The 27,081-nt window shown below is 40.4% G+C and overlaps 1 protein-coding gene across 5 annotated transcripts in view; it reads right to left on the reverse strand.

The window, feature by feature from the left end:
• The window catches only part of SGMS1 (sphingomyelin synthase 1), a 323,847-nt gene that overhangs the window by 140,693 nt on the left and 156,073 nt on the right, over positions 1 to 27,081 (reverse strand). For all 5 annotated transcript variants that reach the window (XM_040254683.1, XM_040254684.1, XM_040254687.1 and 2 more), the window contains one exon: positions 21,464 to 21,607. The gene's annotated coding sequence lies outside the window, so the exon portion shown is untranslated. The remainder of the gene's footprint in view (positions 1 to 21,463; positions 21,608 to 27,081) is intronic.

Consider the following 27,081-nt stretch of genomic DNA (forward strand, 5'->3'; position numbering starts at 1 on the left):
AGCAAGTTGAACATAATAGAGAAAAAGGCCTGGTGAATTTTAGGTGTATCAGTATAAAGAATTCAGTCTGGGACTTCCCTGGTGGTCCAGGCGTTGAGACTGCCTTCCAGCGCAAGGGGTGAGGGTTGTCAGGAAACTAAGATTCCACATGTCTTGTGGCCAAAAACCCAAAACATAAAACAGAAACATTATTGTAACTAACTCAATAAAGACTTTAAAAGTGGTCCATATAAAAAAAATCTTTAAAGAAAGAATCTAGGCTGAGGTACAGAGGAAAAAACTGTTTTGAAACATGTATACTATCATGTAAGAAACGAAGTGCCAGTCTATGTTCGATACAGGATACAGGATGCTTGGGGCTGGTGCATGGGGATGATCCAGAGGGATGGTATGGGGTGGGAGGTGGGAGGGGGATTCAGGATTGGGAGCTCATGTACACCCATGGTGGATTCATGTCAATGTGTGGCAAAACCAATACAGTATTGTAAAGTAAAATAAAGTAAAAATAAAATATTAAAAATAAATAAATAAATAAATATCTGCAGGGCAGTATCAAGGGCATGTCAATGTGTGGCAAAACCAATACAGTATTGTAAAGTAAAATAAAGTAAAAATAAAATATTAAAAATAAATAAATAAATAAATATCTGCAGGGCAGTATCAAGTGGTCTAAACATGTAAACATTACAGAAGAGTAGAGAGAATGGGGCAGGGAGAAATGTGTAAAGAAACACAGGCCAGTTTTCAAAATGGAGCAAAAACAGCACAATATCAAAGCAGAAATCCTAGTCACAAGAAAACCTCACGTAGTCATGGAAACCAAAGGTAACAACAACAAAATCTTAGAAGCAAAAAAACAAAAAAGGATGGATTACACAGTGAGCACAATAATCAGAATGAAGGCAGACAGCTCATTAGAAACAGGAGGACAAAACACAGAAAAACAGCATCTTCAAATTACTGAAAGAAAAACAGAGGAAAAATGGTCAACCTAGAATTCTATTGACAAAAAAATTATCTTTCAAAAATAAAGGAAAAATCTTAAATCTCCCTAAAAATAAAAACGGAGAGAATCTGTCTGACTGCAAGAAATACTAAAGAAAGCTCTTTAAGCTAAAGAGAAGTGATACCAGACGTAAATTTTAAGCAACCGAAAGAAATGAAGAACCTTGGAAATAGTGAATTTGTAGGTAAACATGAGAGACTACTTCTCATAATTTCCTTAAGATATACCTATTAGATATACTACATTAAATATAAATATAGCATATGTATAGAAGTATTTTATATATATTTAACATATTATATTAAAATTATAATACTGTATTATACAGTTTGTAACAAACACTGATGCAAAATGTATGAAGACTACAGTGCAAAGGATGGGGAGGGGCAAATGAAACCATATGTTGTAGGTTTCTCACATTTTTATACAAAGTAGTAAAATATCAATTCAACAAAGACTTTTTATTAAGGGTAAATAATAATCTGCAGAGAAACTACAAGAATTATGCATAATGGTGTAGCTGAAAATCTGAGAAATTAAAATGTAAATTAAAATATATTCAACTAAATAACAAGAAGGCTGTGCTGTGCTTATTCACTCAGACTCTTTGTGAACCCATAGACTATAGCCCACCAAACTCCTCTGTCCATGGGGATTCTCCAGGTAAGAATACTGGAGTGGGCTGCCATGCCCTCCTCCAGGGGATCTTCCCAACCCGAGGATCAAACCCAGGTCTCCTGCATTGCAGGTGGATTCTTTACCATCTTGAGCCATCAGGAAAGCTCAAACAACAAGAAAGGAGAAAAGGAATTACAGGATTTAAGAAAAAGTTTAAAAGATGGGACAAATAAGAAGCAACAAAATGATATATATAAAACTAGCCATATCAATAATTACAGTAAATAGATTTCAATTAAAAGGCAGATTGCCAGACTACATCAAAAATAATCCCCATCTATTAATTACACTGGTTTTTAAATGCAAAGAAAGATGTGTTTTAAATGCAACAGATGTGTTTTAAATGCAAAGACACAGATACATAAACAGGTGGATATACCAAAACAACCTTAATACAAAAAACAGGCAAAGAGAGTAAAAGAAAACTGTAGACCTCTATCACCCAGAAAATATATCTGCAAAAATCCTTAACAGAATACCGAAAGGTATAAGGATAGATGAACAGAACAATGCAGGAGAATAGAAGTCAGAATAGAGGAATGCAGAGGTCAACTGTTTTCTGTTTTTTTTTCCCAGGAGGACAAAATAATTAGTCACTTTAAGGATGGTCTTTTCAACAAATTAGACAAGAACAAATAGACATCCATATGGAAAGAAGAATGAATCTTGACATCAACATCTCACATAGAACTGAAGTGAAGTGAAGTAACAGTAGCTCAGTCATGTCCGACTCTTTGTGACCCCATGGACTAAACAGTCCATGGAATCCTTGAGGCCAGAATACTGGAGTGGGTAGCCTTTTCCTTCTCCAGGGGATCTTCCCAACCCAGGGATCAAACCTAGGTCTCCCCCATTACAGGCAGATTCTTCACCAACTGAGCCACAACTAACCAAAGCTAAAACTATAAAGCAAGAAAACAGGAGAACGTCTTTGTGACCATCAAGTAGGCAAAGCACATTCAGTTCATTCAGTTCAGTCGCTCAGTCGTGTCCGGCTCTTTGTGACCCCATGAACCGCAGCACGCCAGGCCTCCCTGTCGATCACCAACCCCCGGTGTCCACCCACACCTATGTCCACTGAGTCGGTGATGCCATCCAACCATCTCCTCCTCTGTCGTCCCCTTCGCCTCCTGCCCTCAATCTTTCCCGGCATCAGGGATTTTTCCATACAGCTCTTCGAATCAGGTGGACAAAGTACTGGAGGTTTCAGCTTCAACATCAGTCCGTCCAATGAACACCCAGGAATGATCTCCTTTAGGGGTGACTGGTTGGATCTCCTTGCAGTCCAAGGGACTCTCAAGAGTCCTCCAACACCACAGTTCAAAAGCATCAATTCTTTGGTGCTCAGTTTTCTTCAGAGTCCAACTCTCACATCCATACATGACCACAGGAAAAACCATAGCCTTGACTTATGAACCTTTGTGGACAAAGTAATGTCCCTGCTTTTTAATTTGCTGTCTCATTTCAGTTCAGTTCAGTCGCTCAGTCGTGTCCGACTCTGCGACCCCATGAATCGCAGCACGCCAGGCCTCCCTGTCCATCACCATCTCCCAGAGTTCACTCAGACTCGCGTCCATCGAGTCAGTGATGCCATCCAGCCATCTCATCCTCTGTCGTCCCCTTCTCTTCCTGCCCCCAATCCCTCCCAGCATCAAAGTCTTTTCCAATGAGTCAACTCTTCGCATGAGGTGGCCAAAGTACTGGAGTTTCAGCTTTAGCATCATTCCTTCCAAAGAAATCCCAGGGCTTATCTCCTTCAGAATGGACTGGTTGGATCTCCTTGCAGTCCAAGGGACTCTCAAGAGTCTTCTCCAACACCACAGTTCAAAAGCATCAATTCTGCGGCGCTCAGCTTTCTTCACAGTCCAACTCTCACATCCATACATGACCACAGGAAAAACCATAGCTTTGACCAGAGGGACCTTAGTCAGCAGAGTAATGTCTCTGCTCTTGAATATGCTATCTAGGTTGGTCATAACTTTTCTTCCAAGGAGTAAGCGTCTTTTAATTTCATGTCTGCAATCAACATCTGCAGTGATTTTGGAGCCCCCCAAAATAAAGTCTGACACCATTTCCACTGTTTCTCCATCTATTTCCCATGGAGTGACAGGACCGGATGCCATGATCTTCGTTTTCTGAATGTTGAGCTTTAAGCCAACTGTTTCACTCTCCTCTCTCCTCTTTCACTTTCATCAAGAGGCTTTTTAGTTCCTCTTCACTTTCTGCCATAAGGGTGGTGTCATCTGTATATCTGAGGTTCTTGATATTTCTCCCGGAAATCTTGATTCCAGCTTGTTTCTTCCAGTCCAGCGTTTCTCATGATGTACTCTGCATAGAAGTTAAATAAGCAGGGTGACAATATACAGCCTTGACGTACTCCTTTTCCTATTTGGAACCAGTCGGTTGTTCCATGTCCAGTTCTAACTGTTGTTTCCTGTCCTGCTTATAGGTTTCTCAAGAGGCAGGTCAGGTGGTCTGGTCCCATCTCTTTCGGAATTTTCCACAGTTTCTTGTGATCCACACAGTCAAAGGCTTTGGCATAATCAATAAAGCAGAAATAGATGGTTTTCTGGAACTCTCTTGCTTTTTCCATGATCCATTGGATGTTGGCAATTTGATCTCTGGTTCCTCTGCCTTTTCTAAAACCAGCTTGGACATCTGGAAGTTCACGGTTCACGTATCGCTGAAGCCTGGCTTGGAGAATTTTGAGCGTTACTTTACTAGCATGTGAGATGAGTGCAATTGTGCGGTAGTTTGAGCATTCCTGGCATTGCCTCCTTTGGGATTGGAATGAAAACTGACCTTTTCCAGTCCTGTGGCCACTGCTGAGTTTCCCAAATTTGCTGGCATATTGAGTGCAGCACCTTCACAGCATCATCTTTCAGGATTTGAAATAGCTCCACTGGAATTCCATCACCTCCACTAGCTTTGTTCGTAGTGATGCTTTCCAAGGCCCACTTGACTTCACATTCTAGGATTTCTGGCTCTAGATGAGTGATCACACCATCATGATTATCCGGGTTGTGAAGATCCTTTTTGTGTATTCTTGCCATCTCTTCTTAACATCTTCTGCTTCTGTTAGGTCCATACCATTTCTGTCCTTTATTGAGCCCATCTTTGCATGAAATGTTCCCTTGGTATCTCTAATTTTCTTGAAGAGATCTCTAGTCTTTCCCATTCTGTTGTTTTCCTCTATTTCTTTGCATTGATCGCTGAAGAAGGCTTTCTTGTCTCTTCTTGCTATTCTTTGGAACTCTGCATTCAGATGCTTATATCTTTCCTTTTCTCCTTGGCTTTTTGCTTCTCTTCTTTTCACAGCTATTTGTAAGGCTTCCCCAGACAGCCATTTTGCTTTTTTGCATTTCTTTTCCGTGGGGATGGTCTTGATCCCTGTCTCCTGTACAATGTCACGAACCTCATTCCATAGTTCATCAGGCACTCTATCTATCAGATCTAGGCCCTTAAATCTATTTCTCACTTCCACTGTATAATCATAAGGGATTTGATTGAGTTCATGCCTGAATGGTCTAGCAGTTTTCCCTGTTTTCTTCAATTTCAATCTGAATTTGGTAATAAGGAGCTCATGATCTGAGCCACAGTCAGCTCCTGGTCTTGTTTTTGTTGACTGTATAGAGTGTCTAGGTTGGTCATAACCTTCCTGCCAAGGAGTAAGCGTCTTTTAATTTCATGACTGCAACCACCATCTGCAGTGATTTTGGAGCCCAAAAAAATAGTCAGCCACTTTCCACTATTTCCCCATCTATCTGCCATGAAGTGATGGGACCGGATGCCATGATCTTCATTTTATGAATGTTAAGCTTTAAGCCAACTTTTTTACTCTCCTCTTTCACTTTCATCAAGAGGCTCTTTAGTTCCTCTTCACTTTCTGCCATAAGGGTGTGGTCATCTGCATATCTGAGGTTATTGATATTTCTCCCAGCAGTCTTGATTCCAGCTTGTGTTTCTTCCAGTCCAGCGTTTCTCATGATGTACTCTGCATATAATTTTAAAAAGCACAGTGACAATATACAGCCTTGACGTACTCCTTTTCCTATTTGGAACCAGTCTGTTGTTCCATGTCCAGTTCTAACTGTTGCTTCCTGGCCTGCATATAGGTTTCTCAAGAGGCAGGTCAGGTGGTCTGGTATTCCTATCTCTTTCAGAACTTTCCACAGTTTATTGTGATCCACGCAGTCAAAGGCTTTGGCATAGTCAATAAAGCAGAAATAATGTTTTTTTGCCTTATTAGGCAAGGCACCATGGATAGGAGAAAACACTGATAAACTGGACTGCATCAAAATTAAAACTGCTCCTTTTGAAGGAATCAAAAATCAATCAAGAAAATGAAGAAACAACCACCATCTGAAAAATCTTTACAGTACATATATCTGACAAAAGACTTGTACCTAGAATACATTAAGAATTATCAATACTAAAAGAATTGAAAAGTCATAAAAAGTCAAGAATAAAAGTCACAAACCCAGTTTTTAAAATAGAAAACAACTTTACTAGATATTTCATAAAAGAAGACACAGGACTAGCCAATAAGTACAAGCAAAGTTTTTCAACATCATTATCATAAAGGAAATCAGGAAACCATAAGATATCACATTACACCCACTAGAGTGTTAATATTGAAAAGACTGACAGTAGCAAGTGTTGGCAAAGGCTTGGATCATATTGGAGATTCTCATACATTGCTGATGGCCATGTTTAATTATATAAACCCTTTGGGAAAATATTTGACATTTTTTTATAAAATTAAACATACACTTATCCCGTGATGCACGTCTAAGGGTATATCCATAAGCAGTGAAAACATACGTCCATAGAGAGACTTGTATAATTATGTTATAGTCATAATAGCCAAAAATTGTAACCCCCCCAAATGTCCTTCAATAAACAGATAACTTCATATGATGGAATACTATTCAGCAACATAAAGAAACCCCTATTGATACCCATAACAAACAGAACTCTCCAAAACACCATTAAGTGAAGCAAACACAGCCAGACATGCAAGTACCCTCTGTATAACTCTACAAAGTTCTGGAATAGGCAAAACTAAGCTCTGTTGGAGAAGGCAATGGCACCCCACTCCAGTACTCTTGCCTAGAAAATCCCACGGTTGAGAGGAGCCTGATGGGCTGCAGTCCATGGGGTCACTGAGGGTCAGACACGACTGAGTGACTTCACTTTCACTTTTCACTTTCATGCATTGGAGAAGGAAATGACAACCCACTCCAGTGTTCTTGCCTGGAGAATCCCAGACACAGGGGAGCCTGGTGGGCTGCCTTCTATGGGGTCACACAGAGTCGGACATGACTGACGTGACTTAGCAGCAGCAAGCTCTGTTGATACAAATTACACTATTGTTTACTTCTGGGGTGGGACAGCTGACTTGAAATGGCAGAAGGGAATTTTCTGGGTGACGGAAATGTTCTATACCTTGAGAGAGACGACAAGATTTGTACATTGTATAGTGTGCAAAATTATATCCAAACTTTAAAAAAGTTCACAAACAACTTCCTTGGAATTAGTTCTGAAGGAGATATGGTCTCTCACAGGTCAAAGCTATCTCTCTTATTATCTTTGTGGACAACTTCTAAAGCCTCAAAGCCAGAAGGTGTATATTTTCATGCCGTTTTTTTTTTTTAAATATACACCCAAACAAAGCAAAGGAAAAAGAACCATTATCTGATTCCTATCAAAATTCTCTTTTTGATATCTGCTCCAACTTAGTGGAATTAAAACAATCTTCCCTTTGAAAGTGAAAAGTGAAAGTACAAGTTGCTCAGTTGCGTCCAACTCTTTGCAACCCCATGGACTATACAGTCCATGGAATTCTCCAGGCCAGAATACTGGAGTGGGTAGCCTTTCCCTTCTCCAGGGGATCTTCCCAACCCAGGGATCGAACCCAGGTCTCCCGCATTGCAGGGGGATTCTGTACCAACTGAGCTATTTACTCCACTAACAATTTAAAGTTTACTTTTAACAGCACAATGAAAAAAGGAGTCAAAAAGTAAACTAGGAAACATAAATCCAAATGTTCTAATATCTTACTATTCTAAAACATATATTAAATTCCTACTGTATTCCAGGCAAGATGATAGTTACTAGGGAAATGAAAAACTTCCACCTATTATTGAAGAGTTCTCGGTCAAGGGGAAGATAAATTACTGCAAAGTGTAAATAAATAAATAGAATAGAAGTTGGCAATTTACAATTACCAATTTAATTGGCAATTAAATTTAAATTGGTAATTTAAATTTCCCCACTGGGGGAAAATATATACTTCTTTTCCCTCTAAAACCATAATATTTAATAATGATCAATGATATACAAGAAGCAAACATAAAACATAGTAAATTCAGTTATTCTTTTTGAAGGACAAACCCAAGAAAGAAAGAACCCCAATACATTTTAAAGGAAATGATCTCCACAGCAAAGGGGATTAGATAATTTGTACCACTTGCCCACATCCTCCATTCCAGCCTCACAGCTGGTTTGCCTTAGGTGGGTGCTTATAGGAGGTAAATCTGAAGGCTGGTCAGACTATGCCGCAAAATGAAGCAATGGGCTGAGTCAGTTCTCACCCTCAGGACACTAACTGTGATACAAATCCCTTCCCTTCTGTTCTGAGCCAACTTTTATTCCCTCTATTGAAATTACCCATTTCAAAATCAGTGGTGACCTCCAACATTGCCAAAGCCAATGGTTGATTCCCAGTTCTCATTTAACATGACCTATTGGCAGCATGCTACACGGCTGGCCTGTTGCTTGCATTTGAAATGCTTTCTTTACTTGGTCCCCCGAACACCGTACACTCCACTGTCCGCTTTCCTTCCAGCAGTTTCTTCTCACTCTCCTTTGTGAGCTCTTTCTTATCTCTGTCAGTTCTGCCCAGAAGTTCCTTCAATTCTCAGATCTCTTCTTTATTATCATTTGCTCTCTAAGTCAGCAGTTCTCAAACATGTTGGTCTCAGGACTCCTATACACTTTAAAAATTAATAAGAAACTCAAAAAATTTTTTGTGTATGAGCATGATACCTATAGATAATTACTGCATTAGAAAACAGAAAATTTTTAAATATTAATGCATCTAAAAGCAACTATAAACCCATTACAAATCAACATAAATAACATACTTCAATAGAAATACATTTTCCAAAATAAAAATATTTACATTAGTGAGAAGAATAGCATAATTTTACATTTTTAAAACATATTCCTCACACCTAGCTTAACAGGAAAAAGCAGATTCCCACGTCTCTGCTAGCATTCAATCTGCGACGTCACACATGCTTCTGGAAAACACTACTGAATGGCACATTCAGTATTATTACAAAAAGTTTTAACTCTGCAGACCTCCTTATAGAGGTCCAGGGAACCCACAGATCCCTATTATACTTTGAGAACTATTATATTTTGAGAACTACTTTAGATGCTCTCATCCAAGCCCATGGTTTTTAAATACCATCTCTTCTAGGACAGCTCTCAATTAAAAAGATACCTCTGGGCTGGATTCTTTAAACTCCAGGTTCAAATAGCCAACTGCCTATGCAATATTCTCACTCAGATGTCTAAAAGGTAACTATTTTAACTAATAAAGTCTTTACTCTCCACCTGCCCTACAACTCCAACATTTTCCTCCTGCATTTTTCTCCCATCTCAGTAAATAATAACTTTAACTTACCAACAACTCAGGTCAAAATCTTGGGAGAAATCCAGGATGCCTCTGTTTCAAATCCACATCTAACCCTGTATCCAAATTTGATGAGCTTCCTTCAGGAATATATCTGCAATCTCACCACTTCTTATCTCTCCATTATTCCTTTCACCCTGGTCCAAAATTACACATCTTGACCTAGGCTTTGGCAACAGCCTCCGACCTGGTCTGCAAGCATCTTCTTGTGTCCCCTAGGCATAATCTTCACACAGCAACCAGAGGGACTTAATGTATAAGTCAGATCATAAGTCACTTCTTTGCTTAAGACTGCAGGTACCTTCTCACCTCACTCAGAGCAAAAGTTAGACTCTTCATCAGAGCCTACAGAGGTTGAGAGCTGGGCCAGGACTACCTCTCCAAACTCTTAAAGCTCTCCCCTTCACACTGCACTACAGCCACCCCGGCCCCTTAGTCTACATGCTTACACTCTCTCCTCAAGGTCTTTGCAATTACAGTTTCTTCTGCCAGAAGCCCAATCCCCTCAGATCGCCTTGACGGAGGTTTGTTCCCTGGATCAGCGCTCAAACACTCCACATGGAAGACGCCATTCTCACCGCCACTTCATAACCTTTCCCCGTTTTATTATTCTTCCTAAAACTTGCCATTACCTGACACATTTGTCTGCTCTTTGTTTTCCCTGCCCTCATGCAATGAGAAGATGGCCTTTGTCTGCTTCAGTGCTGTATCCCAGTACCTAGCACACCGTCTACTGGGGAGCAGGTGCTCAATGTGTATTGTTTGAGTGGATGAACAGAGATGTGAGTCCAGGTAGCTTTGGGACTTGAAGGCAGACGTGATGAGGTGGAAAGACCAGGAGAACCATGTGCAAACCAGCACTGTGAAGAGGAAGAAACCATAACAGTGGAAAAGTAGTGCTACCAAACAGAGGCTATAAATAAAGGGAGACAAGACTATTGTTGGATAGCACTCCTACCGGTCAGAGAACGCAGTAATTACCAAACAGTTGTTCATCCCTAACAGTCGCTCTCAAATTCATTCAAAATACACAAACATATTTGGAACAAGAATGTTTCCTTTGAATGTCACTTGAATCAATTCAGTACAATCTCATACTCTTTATGGAAATAATTCTTTTCTTATACAAAAAAGAAGGAAAGGCCCATACAGAGGAAAATGATTAGCCTACTTAGCCTACTTGCCAAACTTTCAGGAGCTACCCTAAGTCATCTTCACAAAGTGGTTCCAAGAGAAAGACGACACTAGAATAGAAACTAGGTTCTTATTGCTGCTGAAATTCACTGAAACTGACCAGAAAACCCCACAGTAAATCACTCTGGTCACAACAGTAAGAATGGGTGTCAGGGTTGCTTCATCATAATTAATATCAAATTCACAGTGCCATAAACAGCACCTACATTAACAAATGTTTTATCCAAAAAGAGTTTTTTAAAATATTTTTCTTCATTCTGACCAAAAAAGAGAAAAGTAACACATATGGACTCAAATCACAGCTAGTACACCAAATTCAGGTGATGACGGCTGTGCCCAGTCATCAGCTGTCCCTCTTGGAGGGAACATGAGAATGTTAGAACAGTAAGCATATCTGTAAATGTTTGTCTTAACAGTTGTTTTTCTGACTGTGTGGAAGGAAGTTTGAAAGTGACTGCATTAATAATTGACATTTTCCCATCAAATATTTAGGAAGAAAAAAATTCTAGAAATGAGCTATTACTTATATAATCTTTGTTTCATTTCTATTATGGTTTCTTTCCCAAATTAACACAGGTAGCAATAAATATATGCAGTCAAAAAATACTCACATATCTTCAAATGTGATATTAAAAAAGATATCAGAATAGTGTTTCAAGATTAAAAACTTCTGCATAAAAAAGAGAAAAAGACCTATTCACATCAAGAAAGCTTTCTTCATTTTATTAAAAGATTTCTTAAGAATTCATCTAAAATTAATGAACTTTCCTTGTCAATTTAAATGTATTCAATTTATTTGAAATATCAATGGTATAACTTTCAGAAATGTACTCTGCTGAAAAATATAACTGTGATGAGAAAAAGAAAACACTAGGAAAATTCTATGTTCCAAAATTTGAGCAAAAATAATAAATAGTGATTCTTTGGGTTGAATAGTTTGAAAGTCTGAATATATTTGCAACATGGGATGCAAACCAGTTTCCTCTTTAGATACTATTTCCACCAATTCCAATTCAAAGTAAACACTACAATATTTTTAAAATAAACTAACAGCCATTTTTTCAGAACTAAATGTGAAGATCTGTTAAGCTAACACATTTTACAAAATTAAAACTTCCAAACACAGCTACTCAAAAAAATCATAATAAATAAACATTCCTAAGCCCCTGAAATATTAATCTTAAAATTTCTAATCATAATGTGGTCTTATGTAAATGTACAGCTGATAAATGATGCTATTAATCCAGCTGGCAGGCTTACCAGGATATGTTTCTGATTCCTTCCACGGCAAATATTTAAAACACAATACTAATTTTCATAACCTCAAAATACATAAATGTTCCAGGCAATCATTATCCCTACCCTAGTCATCGTAACTTGAGCTTTCTTCCAATTTAAATCAACACTGATTCCATTTAACATTTGCTTAGCACCATACTACATACTGTGGAAAATTCTTCAAGAGATGGGAATACCAGACCACCTGACCTGCCTCTTGAGAAATCTGTATGCAGGTCAGGAATCAACAGTTAGAAATGGACATGGAACAACAGACTGGTTCCAAATAGGAAAAGGAGTACCTCAAGGCTGTATATTATCACCCTGCTTAACTTATATGCAGAGTACATCATGAGAAACGCTGGGCTGGAGGAAACACAAGCTGGAATCAAGATTGCTGGGAGAAATCAATAACCTCAGATATGCAGATGACCACAACCTTATGGCAGAAAGTGAAGAACTAAAGAGCCTCTTGATGAAAGTGAAAGAGGAGAGTGAAAAAGTTGGCTTAAAGCTCAACATTCAGAAAACAAACATCATGGCATCCGGTCCCATCACTTCACGGCAAACAGATGGAGAAACAGTGGAAACAGTGGCAGACTTTATTTTGGGGGCTCCAAAATCACTGCAGATGGTGACTGCAGCCATGAAATTAAAAGATGCTTACACCTTGGAAGGAAAGTTATGACCAACCTAGACAGCATATTAAAAAGCAGATGTTACTTTGCCAACAAAGGTCCGTCTAGTCAAGGCTATGGTTTTTCCAGTAGTCATGTATGGATGTGAGAGTTGGACTATAAAGAAAGCTGAGTGCCGAAGAATTGACACTTTTGAACTGTGGTGTTGGAGAAGACTCTTGAGAGTCCCTTGGTCTGCAAAGAGATCCAACCAGTCCATTCTAAAGGAGATCAGTCCTGGGTGTTCATTGGAAGGACTGATGCTAAAGCTGAAACTCCAATACTTTGGCCACCTGATGCGAAGAGCTGACTCATTTGAAAAGATCCTGATGCTGGGAAAGATTGAAGGCAGGAAGAGAAGGGGATGACAAAGGATGAGATTGTTGGATGGCATCACCAACTCAATGGACGTGAGTCTGAGTAAACTCCAGGAGTCGGTGATAGACAGGGAGGCCTGGCGTGCTGCAGTCCATGGGGTCTCAGAGTCAGACACGACTGAGCGACTGAACTGAACTGATACTACATGCTCAAAAAAAGTATTCATTAGTTTAAGTCATACCAAAGTATGGCTGTTTCCAGGAAACTGTGTTCTGATATAGCAACGCAGACTGACAAATGGACCAAGGAAGGCTAGGTATGTTAGATCAGTAACCCCAATAGTAGGTCCTTCTCTGCAAAATTCATTTTATATGGGGGTCTCAAAACAAAGGCATTAAAGTTCACAACAGAGGGTGTATTCATATGGATTAGTGAGTGGCACATGTACATATTACATATTTCTATCAGATGGCAATGTTTCTTGCTATCCTCCTATTTTGTGGTCAAAGACTAGTAAGTCAGCTTAATTATCAAATTAAACTGATTCCACAGATCTACATGTTGTACATTTAAACCATAACATAAGAAATCCTCCTTGAGACTGATTTATTTTTTGTTTTGCTGGCATATTAATTATTATTAATATTATATTAATTGCAACTACTTTACTTTCAAATAATATTCCACTAACTCAGAATCAAATGAAATACTACTAAAGGAATGAGCCAACATACACCAAAGCTTCTCAGGACATCATCATGTAGACCCATGGCAGACTGACAGATATAAGAAAAATATAACAAATAACCGCCCATAAAGCGGGGGAGTTAACTGTATAATATAGTAAAATATTAGACAAATAATTAATCAATCAAATCAAGGAACAAAAATAAATCTCAGCTCAGTAATGAGTCAAAGACATCAAGGTCCCTGCCAACTCAGATAGCATATTAAAAGGAATTATTCTCCACTTCAGTCCTGATCTAATGCAACTGTATATGGCAGACACTCCAATTAAAAGGGGAGGTTTGGGACTTCCCTGGTGGTCTAGTAGTTGAGAATCTGCCTGCCAATGCAGGGGACATGGGTTTCGTCCCTGGTTCAGGAAGACTCCACATGCTGCAGGGCAACTAAGTCCGCCTGCCACAACTACTGAAGCCCACATGAGCCCATGCTCCGCAACAAGAGAAACTGCTGCACTGCGAAGCCTCTCCACCAGAACCGGAGAGCAGCCCCTTACTCAACGCAACTAGAGAGAGCCTGCACACAGCAATAGAGACCCAACACAGCCAACACTAAAATAAACAGATTTCAAAAGGTGTGGCGGAAGCTGGACTTGTATCTAAATTTTTAACACATTTTTGAGCTCTGCCCTAAATATCTTCCCACCTCATCTATTAGAAGCACCTATTAACAGCAGAAAAAAAAAAAAGATCTCTTTCAATTCTGCAAAATGACACAATAGATATCTTCAAGTACTCTCCTAGAGATCAATAAAGAAGAAAATATCTTTTTAAATGTACCTGTAGAGTGGCAACAAAGTGAGAGACAGTAAAAGTAGAAAAGCTGGGAAGTAAGCATCACTACTAACAAAGCTAGTGGAGGTGATGGAATTCCAGTTGAGCTGTTTCAAATCCTGAAAGATGATGCTGTGAAAGTGCTGCACTCAATATGCCAGCAAATTTGGAAAACTCAGCAGTGGCCACAGGACTGGAAAAGGTCAGTTTTCATTCCAGTCCCAAAGAAAGGCAATGCCAAAGAATGCTCCAACTACCACACAATTGCACTCATCTCACATGCTAGTAAAGTAATGCTCAAAATTCTCCAAGCCAGGCTTCAGCAATGCATGAACCATGAACTTCCAGATGTCCAAGCTGGTTTTAGAAAAGGCAGAGGAACCAGACGTCAAATTGCCAACATCCGCTGGATCATCAAAAAAGCAAGAGAGTTCCAGAAAAACATCTCTTTCTGCTTTATTGACTATGCCAAAGCCTTTGACTGTGTGGACCACAAGAAACTGTGGAAAATTCTGAAAGAGATGGGAATACCAGACCACCTGACCTGCCTCTTGAGAAACCTATATGCAGGTCAGGAAGCAACAGTTAGAACTGGACATGGAACAACCGACTGGTTCCAAATAGGAAAAGGAGTACGTCAAGGCTGTATACTGTCACCCTGCTTTTTAAAATTATATGCAGAGTACATCATGAGAAACGCTGGGCTGGAAGAAGAACAAGCTGGAATCAAGATCGCCAGGAGAAATATCAATAACCTCAGATATACAGATGACACCACCCTTATGGCAGAAAGTGAAGAGGAACTAAAAAGCCTCCTGATGAAATTGAAAGAGGAGAGTGAAAAAGTTGGCTTAAAGCTCAATATTCAGAAAACGAAGATCATGGCATCCGGTCCCATCACTTCAAGGCAGATAGATGGGGAAACAGTGGAAACAGTGTCAGACTTTATTTGGGGGGCTCCAAAATCACTGCAGATGGTGACTGCAACCATGAAATTAAAAGATGCTTACTCCTTGGAAGGAAAGTTATGACCGACCTAGATAGCATATTGAAAAGCAGAGATATTACTTTACCAACAAAGGTCCATCTAGTCAAGGCTATGGTTTTTCCAGTGGTCATGTACGTATGTGAGAGTTGGACTGTGAAGAAAGCTGAGCACCGAAGACTTGATGCTTTTGACCTGTGGTGTTGGAAAAGACTTGAGAGTCCCTTGGACTGCAAGGAGATCCAACCAGTCCATCCTAAAGGAGATCAGTCCTGGGTGTTCACTGGAAGGACTGATGCTGAAGCTGAAACTCCAATACTTTGGCCACCTCATGCGAAGAGTTGACTCACTGGAAAAATCCCTGATGCTGGAAGGGATTGGGGGCAGGAGGAGAAGGGGATGACAGAGGATGAGATGGCCGGATGGCATCACCGACTCAGTGGACATGAGTCTGAGTGAACTCCAGCTGGTGATGAACAGGGAGGCCTGGCGTGCTGTGATTCATGGGGTCGCAACGAGTGGGACACGACTGAGCGACTGAACTGAACTGAACTGAAGAAAGCATCAAAACCAGAACCCTGGTAACAATTACATGGAGCAAGAGAGGAAATAAAACCAGAATCACTCAAGCTCATGAGTTTAAAGAGATCCCATCTTAAAACTGGAACTTCACAGAACTATGCCCTCAGGATATGGGCAATGAGAAATAAACTTGCTCCAAGACAAGAGAAGAGAAACTGCTTTTTACTCCTAGCAGCGTTTGGGTTGGTCGGGTAAGGCACGGCAGTGGTCTGGGTGGAAAATCTCCCTTGAGAATTCACAGCCAACAACTACTACTCGTGTGGTTTGTGGTCTAAATTCATACTATGTGCTTTGAGAAAGTCCAAGCAGAGAACTTAATTTAAAGACTATCCAGATTGATGGTACCTAGAGGTACCTGGCAGAAGCAAATATAAACAAACCCTGGAAAAACTTCTTTTTAATCATGACCCCAAAGAACTCGCACAGATAAAATTTTCAAGGAACATGAGCTCGCAGTCAATAAATCATAAACACAAGGAAACAAGATACTAGGAATGAGCACCAACATGAAATGGGCAAATGAAATCAGATCTGAAAAGACTTGGAATCCTAGAATTATCAGCATAAAATAAGTGTACTTAATATATTTCAATAATGCAAAATTTGAAAAGAAGCAAAGTTTCATTTAAAAAAATATTACTAAGCTGTTCTTTAGGGAAATTCTTTACTTAATCCACTGAGCTGTGAGACAAACATAACTAAAGTGCCTGATTCATGAAGGCTCAGTTCTGTGACTCATTACTATCCATCTTCAATGTAAGACAGCCCACCCACAAAGTTTTAAAAGAATCTAGAAATAGATAATGAAGATTTCACAGAACGTCAGGCTCAATTTCACTACCACATCGCCTGATGACAAGAAAACCTTGTACTACCCACATCAACCAGAACACAGGGGGCTAACCAGTCTCCCAGGGCTAAACTTTCAGGCGTTACACTTGGCACCATTCACTGACCCCTCACCAAAGATTACCTTCAACCACCAATGACTGTAAGGGTATCACTTCATCTCTCCTAACCTTAGAACTTCTAAGGCACCTCTAGGGAAACCACTGTCCTAAAGCAGTTCGGTCTATAGGAATCCCAACTGGAAAGCCTATGGTTAACTACCAAATCCAAGACAGACTGTGAGCCTACAGGAGAATTATAGGCATGATAAAAACTGGAGGTAATACTGTTGGGACTGTTTTACTTCTTTTTAGGCTTTTTACTTCTGTAGGTTTTACTTCTATAGGTTCTCTATGCCACAGTGATTCTCAGTCTTTACTTCCTCAAGGAAATAAACAAAGCTTTCTTTAAACACAATTCTGTGGAAGTTCACTACATAAAACATATGAAAGCAGAGCCGCTGGAGGTCAAAAGTCTTGCCTCCTCCCTCACATGTAACCTACCCCCAGGTATATTTGGAATCCCAAGGGCAATAAGGAACCATGTCTGAAAAACACTGGCCTGGTGATGATGGTATAATGATAATGATGACAATTTAATTTAACAATGATATCTTTATAGAAGAATAATAAGCATCAATACAGGATAGTCCCTCCTCCATGTCAGCCTGTTCTGAGTATTGTGTATGCTCAGGTATGCTGGACTCTTTGCGACCCCTCAGGCCCCTCTGGCCATGGAATTTTTCACACAAGAATACTGGAGTGGGTTGCCATTTCCTCCTCCGTGGGATCTTCTCCACCCGGGGATCGAATCTGTGACTCCTACATTAGCAGCGGATTCTTTACCACCGTGCCACGTGGGAAGCCATCCTGAATAGAAGGCATGTATTAAATGCTGACCTGTCTCAGTTATAATTACTTTCTCTGTTTCAGAACTCTGACTCCTAGAAGCACAGAACTCTTCAGTTCAAGAGAAGCCATATTTGTACTGTGAACGTCTATCTAAGAGATTGCAAAGCAGCATCACTCAGGTTTCTGCAGGTCACTACAGCTGCCTGACCTACTGTTGAACACTTAAAAAATATTTAGGCAAAAAAAAAACAAAACCCAAGGGAGAAATGCTCAGCTAACCAGTATATGAAGCATCAAGTACCTTAAGAAGCTCATAGGACCAAACTATCTACAAATCAGGATTTGACAAGTTTCTTGTAACCACGGGAAAAACTGAAGTTACCTGTTATAGATGGGTTACCCCAATGAAAGAAAAAAGAGGTTTCAAATTTTACAGGTCAATGGGGAATTTCCAGTACTTCCTTCATGCATTTGTAATGGGAAATTCACAAGTCGGGTTCTTTGTATAATGTGTCTGAAGTGATGTGGGTTTTCTCATCATATTCTTAACTGGAATTAGTTATTTTACAAGATACCATGAAAACTAGTGGCATTTATGGAGTTCTTGTTTCTTTTAATATTTCTTTCCTACCACAGTGTCCTAATGTGGAGGGGTATTAACTGAACTGAATGAGAATTAGGTCTACCTAATAATGGGATAGAATAACTTATGTTATCATCCACATGGAATACTCTGTTGCCACTTTTTAGCATGATATAAAAGAAAACTTAAAAACGGGGAAAACACTTAAGTTATACTGAGCAAAAATGGATCTAGAAAACTTTAATTCTACTTTTGAACTTTTTACAAGGTATACACAGTCCTGAGAATACAATCTTGAAGCAGCCACACCAAAATATTATCAGTGGCTACCTCCGAATGGTGGCTTTTTTGTTGTTGTTTGAACTTAATACTTACCAAACTTTCTACTTAGAATCAGGAAAACAGTACATTTAAAAACAAAAAGAAATTTCCCTTTTAGTAAAATTGATACAATATACCTGAAGTTCCAAGGTCTGTATTTTTCATAAATTTTGAGACTCATATCCAAATGTCAGACCTGTGTGCCTGTGTAGCCAAACTCTAGCCAAACCTGCTCTGGAGGCAACAGCTGTTCACCAGGGCTCAGGTGAGCCAAGCATAATTGTTCCTGGCAGCTTCCCTGGTGACTCAGTGGTAAAGAGTCCATCTGCCAAGCAGGAGATGTGGGTTTGATCCCTGGGTCGGGAAGATCCCCTAGAGAAGGGAATGGCACCCCATTCCAGTAATCTTGCCTGGGAAATCCCATGGACAGAGGAGCCTGGTGGGCTGGAGTCCATGCAGTCACAGGAGAGTCAGACATGACTTAGCGAGTGAGTATGCAACACGCAGTGCAATAGGCTCAGTGTGGAAACGGACTTGCAGAAACAGGGAGGCACACTTCCCAGTTCTCAGCCCATCACAACGGAACTGTCACTGTTTGGCTGTAACCCCATCAGTGACGGCACCAGGCCTATCTAGAAGCCTTTGCCGCTGTGAGGGTGAGGCCTATTTAACTGTTTGTTTTAAGACTGCCTTTGTATTAACACAAAGCAGGAAAAAATCCTTGGACACATTTGCAATCTGAATGTCACCACCGTGTAATCAGTGGGGCAGAGTAATTGTTCAAAGCACAGTCCGTGAAATCAGACAAATCTAGGTTCGGGTTCTGGCTCCACCATTCTCTAGCTGCACGGGCTTGGACAAGCTTTGTAATGTCACAAGCTTCAGGTTATCCATCTTTCAGAGAAGGATGCCACACCAACCTGCCCAGGATTTTAGTGAAGGTTCAAAATACTTCTCAGTATACAGAGGCTCTGCTAATTTAATAAAAACATTTTAGAAGTCTAAATATACAGATTTTCAACTCATGCAGCCCACTACTGGGGATCAAAAAAAAAAAAGATACTATTTAAAACACATCTTTCAGGGCAATGTCCAAGCTATATACACAGTTCAAAACAATCATCTGAGCCAAAACTAAGCACTTGAATAGATGGTTCTATATTTTAAAGGATTCAGGCTCTGAAACAAGTTTGTGAACCATGCAAGAAGATTTCTAGCAAAATCTCATCATTCCTTATCTATATCATCTTCAATAACTATATTGAAAGTATCTGAGCACTGGTGCAAATGCTGGAGACACAACAGGATTATATCAGAAACATCAAGGTCCACTCTTACTCCCAATGAAAGTGGAAGTGTTAGTCACTCAGTCCTGTCTGACTCTTTGTGACCCCATGAACTGTAGCTCTCCAGGCTCCTCTGTCCATGGAATTCTCCGGACAAGAATACTGGAGTGGGTAGATATTTCCCTCTCCAGGGGATCTTCCTGACCCAGAGATTGAACCTGGGTCTCCTGCGATTGCAGGCAGATTCTTTACCACCTGAGCCGCTGCGGAAGCCCGGTACCTCCTATACTGGCCTCATAAGCAATTCAGAATGCATCAACAAAGATATCAGAGCCTCTGTTAGAAAGAGGACATATTTTAATGATGTCTCATACCAACAATTGTAAGTTAGAAAATACTTGATTTTAATTTGCTAATTAATGCTATAAATATAATTATAAACCAAATAAGAAACCATGAAATGGGAAAAAGTAACAAAAAATTGTGAAGAAGGTAGAGCAACCCTGCTTGAAAAAAGGGGAAACGGCATGGCAGACTGTCTTTATTGCGAACAATACGGGACAGACAGGCCTAGTGCTGACTCTCATGTCTGCCTTTATTCTCTCAGAAACAGGAGGCCGGTTATTTAACCACTTGGAACCTCAGCACCGTCATCTAGAAAAGCAGGACTTGTTTAATGGTCTCATGATGGTGTGATGATTAAAGAAATAAACTACGTGGCACAGGGTACATTGAAAGTATTCTACATTGGCAGACGGGGGAAAAAACCCTAAAGTATCAACGTGACTTACAGCAGGACATAGGCTATGCCATAAAAAAGAGCCAGTGAATCAAAAGATGGCCATCTACTCAAAGTCACCAAATACAAAATAATGAATGACTCTGACTCTGATGATAAACTTAGTTCAGAATTACCGCTATGAGCAAGAAAATGAAGTTTACCACTTAACATTGTAACTTGGCTGGGGAAGTCAAGGAGACTAGCAGGTCAAAGTCAGTGACTAGTAAAGGACTAGAGAATCCAACGGAGAAGGAAATGGCAACCCACTCCAGTATCCTCACCTGCAGAATCTCAGCAACGGGGGAGCCTGGTGGGCTGCCGTCTACGGGGTCGCACAGAGTCGGACCCGACTGAAGCGACTTAGCAGTGAACCCAATGCAGCCACCACCCAATCAGACTCAGATATGGCCTTGATGTCACATAGGGTAGAGAAAAAGCCAGTAAGTAACAGCTGATTCAAAGGACACATTCACTGAGCTTTGATACTGACTGGCCCATTCTCAGAAGAGAAGACAGTGAGGTTTCCGGTTAGAAATTTACTATCATTTTCATATGTCCAGAGTCAAATATTGTCTCTTTTGTTTATCGTCTGCAAGCAATAGGAAGGGCTCCAGAGGCCGAATCAGAGCTGCTTGAGAAAAAGTTAACATATCCTATTACACAGTCAAGTTCAGAGAACAACAGCCACTAGTGTATTTGAGGCCAGAGACTGAGGTTCTGCTCTCTGAAGGTTCCCAGAGAACAGCTCAACTTGACTTCCTATAGCAGAGTGCGCCGCACCAGGTTCAATGCAAGTTCTAAGTCATGACATACCTCCAACAGCTACTGGTTTGCATTTATCGCTGGGCTCCTTTAAAATTATTCTCATGTACGCTTCCTGAGGCAGGCTCTTGTCTTCTATTTCATAAGCTTTCTAGTCAGATACTTTTGTGTATTCCAAAGAACTTAACTGTGTACCTAGAATAGAAGAGCAATTTAAGCTTAATCACTTTGAAAATGGAATCATGAAATTCTTATGTGGAAAGAGATCTTACCAATCAACACACTTCACTGTAAACAAGAGCATAAATAAGTTTTAAAGTATCAGGCTGGAAACAAAAAATTCACAACTGACCTTCCCCACCCCCATATTTTCTCATTCCCAGCTTTTCATTTCTTTCCCTCTTTCTTACAAGCTTTTTATAAAAATTGTCATAAAATATGCATAACGTAAAACCTATCTCATCTTTTTTTAACTGAAGACTAAAGTCTGTAATCCTCTATCTATGCTTCTATAATAGAGGCATCTCTCCCTCTATATATTATCTGTTATCTTCAATTGTCAACAAATAACTGATATCCACAAATTATAGCAGTTTCACTATGAAAACAAAGAGCAATTACTAAATTACCCACTTTACAAGCTGGTTGATAAAAAGGTGGTCATTCCTCCAGGCTAAAACATTACCCTCATAAATGATACTTTTTATAGTTACATATGTATAAATGGGTGGGTGCATAATCAGGAAGCTAGAGATAATGTTTTGCACCCAACAAAGAACTAAGAAAGTTGTTCATTTAGTCGCTCACTGATGATGATTTGTACATGTGAAAGAATGTGGAATCCAATGGAATCTATTTTGATCATGTTAGATTTAATTAGTAACATTCTATTTCTTTTCTTTATATTAATCTATTAGATGTGGGTTTTCAACTCTTTTCAGGATTACGTAAGCCCTGCATCATGGGATATCTGCTGATAACTAAGCCTGTTCTGAAGTGAAAGGGTCAGTTGCTCAGTCAAGTCTGATGCTTTGCGACACCATGGATTGTAACCCACCATGCTCCTCTGTCCATGGAATTCTCCAGGCAACAATACTGGAGTGGATTGCCATTCCCTTTTCCAGGGGATACCACCACTCAAATTTCAGGAGGATCTTGAACTCTTTGAAGAGTTTTTATCCTGGACATCCAGGATAAAAACCCTTGGGATTTACATGGACCAAAGTGGGTTCCTATCTTAAGCCAAGTAGCAGGCTTAATTCTGTGATAGTCCCTAAGGACCAAGTTACACTAAGTAATCTCCCATTTTAACCAATCTTTATCCTATCTGTAAGAAATATCACCACCTTTGTAAATAATCAAATACAGTCAAAAGAAAGCTGTCACAAAATAAATAAAAACAAACCAGCAAGACTCTCTTGCCATTACCTTTAAAGTGTTCAATTAAAGCGTCAGAGAAAAATATATTTATACAAAAGAACATTATCGTCTTCTGTTTTCAAGGGGGAGGGAGGGGTGTGCCAAATGGCTTGCAGGAGCTTAGTTCTTCGACCAGGTATTGAACCTGCACCCTTGGCAGTGAAAGCACAGAGTCTGAACCATTAGACTGCCAGGAATTCCCAAGAACACCATCTTTTGACCAAAATACAGTGTAAACAGCTGAAGGTAAATCAGGGGCTCCCCTGCACCTAAAAAAGTAAACCTCAGGAAATAGGGTGTCCCCTTATTTTCAAGACCTCACTAAGTCTCATGAACAAAAATCTGTTACTTTGAATAGTGAAATAATGTTTGGGAAAATAACTGTAATTAATATTATCCTTGGATGCTTATAGGTCACTTCACAAAAAGTGGTTAATAAAAAGAATCAAAGAAACATATTGAACAATTTTTTTCAGAGGTAGGATCTAACAATAGCAAATGTGAATTATCATTTTTTTAAGTATTTTAAATATCACTTTAAAAAGCAACATGGATTGGGGGATTTACTTTTGTGATTGGCTTATTTTATTTAGTGTAGTACCCTCAATAGGAAAAGGAGTACGTCAAGGCTGTATATTGTCACCCTGCTTATTTAACTTATATGCAGAGTACATCATGAGAAACGCTGGGCTGAATGAAGCACAAGCTGGAATCAAGATTGCCGGGAGAAATATCAAGAACCTCAGATATGCAGATGACACCACCCTTATGGCAGAAAGCGAAGAGGAGCTAAAAAGTCTCTTGATGAAAGTGAAAGAGGAGAGTGAAAAAGCTGGCTTAAAGGTCAACATTCAGAAAACTAAGATCATGGCATCTGGTCCCAGCACTTCATGGGAAATAGATGGGGAAACGGTGGAAACAGTGTCAGACTTTATTTTTGGGGGGCTCCAAAATCACTGCAGATGGTGACTGCAGACATGAAATTAAAAGACGCTTACTCCTTGGAAGAAAAGTTATGACCAACCTAGATAGCATATTCAAAAGCAGAGACATTACTTTGCCGACTAAGGTCCATCTAGTCAAGGCTATGGGTTTTCCAGTGGTCATGTATGGATGTGCGAGTTGGACTGTTAAGAAGGCTGAGCACTGAAGAATTGACGCTTTTGAACTGTGGTGTTGGAGAAGACTCTTGAGAGTCCCTTGGACTGCAAGGAGATCCAACCAGTCCATTCTGAAGGAGATCAGCCCTGGGATTTCTTTGGAAGGAATGATGCTAAAGCTGAAGCTCCAGTACTTTGGCCACCTTATGCGAAGAGTTGACTCACCGAAAAAGCCTTTGATGCTGGGAGGGATTGGGGGCAGGAGAAGGGGACAACAGAGGATGAGATGGCTGGATGGCATCACTGACTCGATGGACGTGAGTCTGAGTGAACTCCGGGAGTTGGTGATGGACAGGGAGGCCTGGCATGCTGCGATTCATGGGGTCACAAAGAGTCGGACACGACTGAGAGACTGAACTGAACTGAGCTATTTACTTCTTGTTCCCTCGCCACAGCAAAAACTATTCTTTTGCACTTGCCAGCTAATTTCCAGCTGTAATGGTATTCAGAGTAAACTTTACAATACAAAGCCATGCAGAAGCAAGCACGTAAAGTCAATGCCAATAAAAAATTGCATCCAAGTGCATCTAACGGTATCACGAGTTTTCTTTTTATTTTTTAAACTTATGTATTTGTTTGTTTTACTTTGGGCTGCACTGGGTCTTTGCCGCTGTGCACAGGCTTTTTCCAGTTGCTGTGCATGGCGGGGGGCCGGGGGTAGGGTGGGGTGGCGGGGTGTGGCGGAGCAGGGGGGCGGGGCTAGTCCCTAGTTGCGTGCATGCCTTCTCATTGTGGTGGCTTCTTCTGAGGAGCGTGGGCTCTAGAGTGTGTGGGCTTCCGTAGTTGTGGCGCGCGAGCTCGACAACTGTGAAACACAGGTTTAGTTGCCCCGTGGCATGTGGAATCTTCCTGGACCAGGGATGCAACCTGTGTCCTCTGCATTTGGAGGTGGATTCTTAACCGCTGGACCACCAGGGAACTTCTCACAAGAGTTTTAGAATCATATATTAATGTTTTATAAATTATCTTATCACCATTCTGCTAAGTAACTGCTAACTGACAACAGTGAGAAAGATAAAGAAGCAATAAAATATATTTTCAAAACGTAAGAATTGTAACTCTGGAGTGGAAAAGGTAGCAGCGTGTTTATATTCAGTATTCTGTGATAAACCATAATGGAAAAGAATGTGAAAATGAATATATGTATGTATAATTGAATCACTTTGCAGGACAACAGAAATTAATACAATATTGTAAATCAGCTATATTTATATAAAATAAATTTTAAAAAATAGCATATCAAGTGAAACCGTAGACCATGTAAATATGTTTATGGGTGGCTCAGTGGTAAAGAATCCACCTGCAATGCAGGAGAAGACGAAGGAGACGCAGGTTTGATCCCTGGGTCAGGAAGATCCCCTGGAGAAGGAAATGGCAAGCCACTCCAGGATTCTTGCCTGGAGAATCCCATGGACAGAGCAGGCTGGCGGGCTACAGTCCATGGGGTTGCAAAGAGTCAGACACAACTGAGCAACTAAACATGTACATATGGTCAAAGAGTTTATAAACAGACTTAAACCCACATCATCTTAAAGGTGTAGAAATGCTTCCTCACTGACATTCATGAAAGACTTTCTCAACTAAAAATGAAATATAATCCTTCGAAAATATATATGTGAATATATACATGTGAATTACAGCATCTGCAAAAAGAGGGGGAAAATTACCTTTTAAAAAACAAGCATTTGCATTAATGTACACACAAAGAAAAGCACAGAAATCTTGAGTGTGTGTACATGCTCAGTCATGTCCGACTCTGCGAGCCCATGCACTATAGCCCACCAGGTTCCTCTGTCCATGGAAGTTTCCAGGCAAGAATACTGGAGTGGCTTGCCATTTCCTACTCCAAGAAAAGCAGAGGAATCTTGAGTGGATTAATTTTTCTAAAGTGAACACATACATGTAACCACCACTCTCTCCCAAAGGTCACCCCTGTGATGACTTCAAATACCATGTTAGTTTTGCCTGTTGGATCAAGGGTTTTTCTGAGAGTCTAAGAATCTCTGGGTCTGAACCAAAATAAAATGTTTTAGGAAGAGAGAAGCAAATAGTCAGAGACAGCAAGAAGATACTATTTCAGAAAGATGTTCACGTGTCTAAGATTGTACAGCTGTTTGACTGGCTGCATGGTTGTGTAGAATCAACCTGCAAGGTCTCCAGAGGGAAGCTGTTTTGTGATATAAATAGTACAAAAGGGCCTTCCTTCCTGTTGTCCAGGATGAGTGTACTGCTGAGAGTGAGATACAGGAAGTGGGAGCAGAGCAAAGAGGGGAGAAGGCAAGGCAGTTTGAGTTTCCTTTCTATAGATACAAAAACACCTATAAAACAAGGATAATTACCAAACTAGTAGGGTTAGTCTGTTGTTGCTGTTGTTCAGTTGCTAAGTCATGTCTGACTCTTTTGGCCTCATGGACCGTGGCCCACCAGGCTTCTCTGTCCATTGGATTTTCCAGGCAAGAATATGAGAGTAGTTTGCCATTTCCTTCTCTAGGGGATCTTCCCGACCCAGGGATTGAACCCATGTCTCCTGCATTGACAGGTGGGTTCTTTACCACCTTCTAACAAGCTCGACTGGAGGCAATGGCACCCCACTCCAGTACTCTTGCCTGGAAAATCCCATGGGCGGAGGAGCCTGGAAGGCTGCAGTCCAGGGGGTCACCTAGGGTCGGACACGACTGAGCGACTTCACTTTCTCTTTTCACTTTCATGCATTAGAGAAGGAAATGGCAACCCACTCCAGTGTTCTTGCCTGGAGAATCCCAGGGACGGGGGAGCCTGGTGGGCTGCCGTCTATGGGGTCGCACAGAGTTGGACACGATGGAAGTGACTTAGCAGCAGCAGCAGCAAGAAGCTCCATTAAGTTACTGAGGCGTCATCTCATTTGATCTTCAGATTGCTCTGAAATAGTCTATCTTATCTGCCTGTAGACAGGGAAGGATATTGAGTCTCAAAGCAGAGGGTCTAAAGTTAAACAGTTAGTAGGTGATGCAAAGCTGTTCTTCTTTACAGCTTGCATGCAGGGCTAGAGACACCAAAAACAAAAAGGAAAACGTGCACAGAAAAGAAGGCACTGTCACGAGATGCCCCTGC

The sequence above is a fragment of the Oryx dammah genome, unplaced genomic scaffold (genome assembly GCF_014754425.2).
Source record: "Oryx dammah isolate SB20612 unplaced genomic scaffold, SCBI_Odam_1.1 HiC_scaffold_14, whole genome shotgun sequence".
Classification (NCBI taxonomy): Eukaryota; Metazoa; Chordata; class Mammalia; order Artiodactyla; family Bovidae; genus Oryx; species Oryx dammah.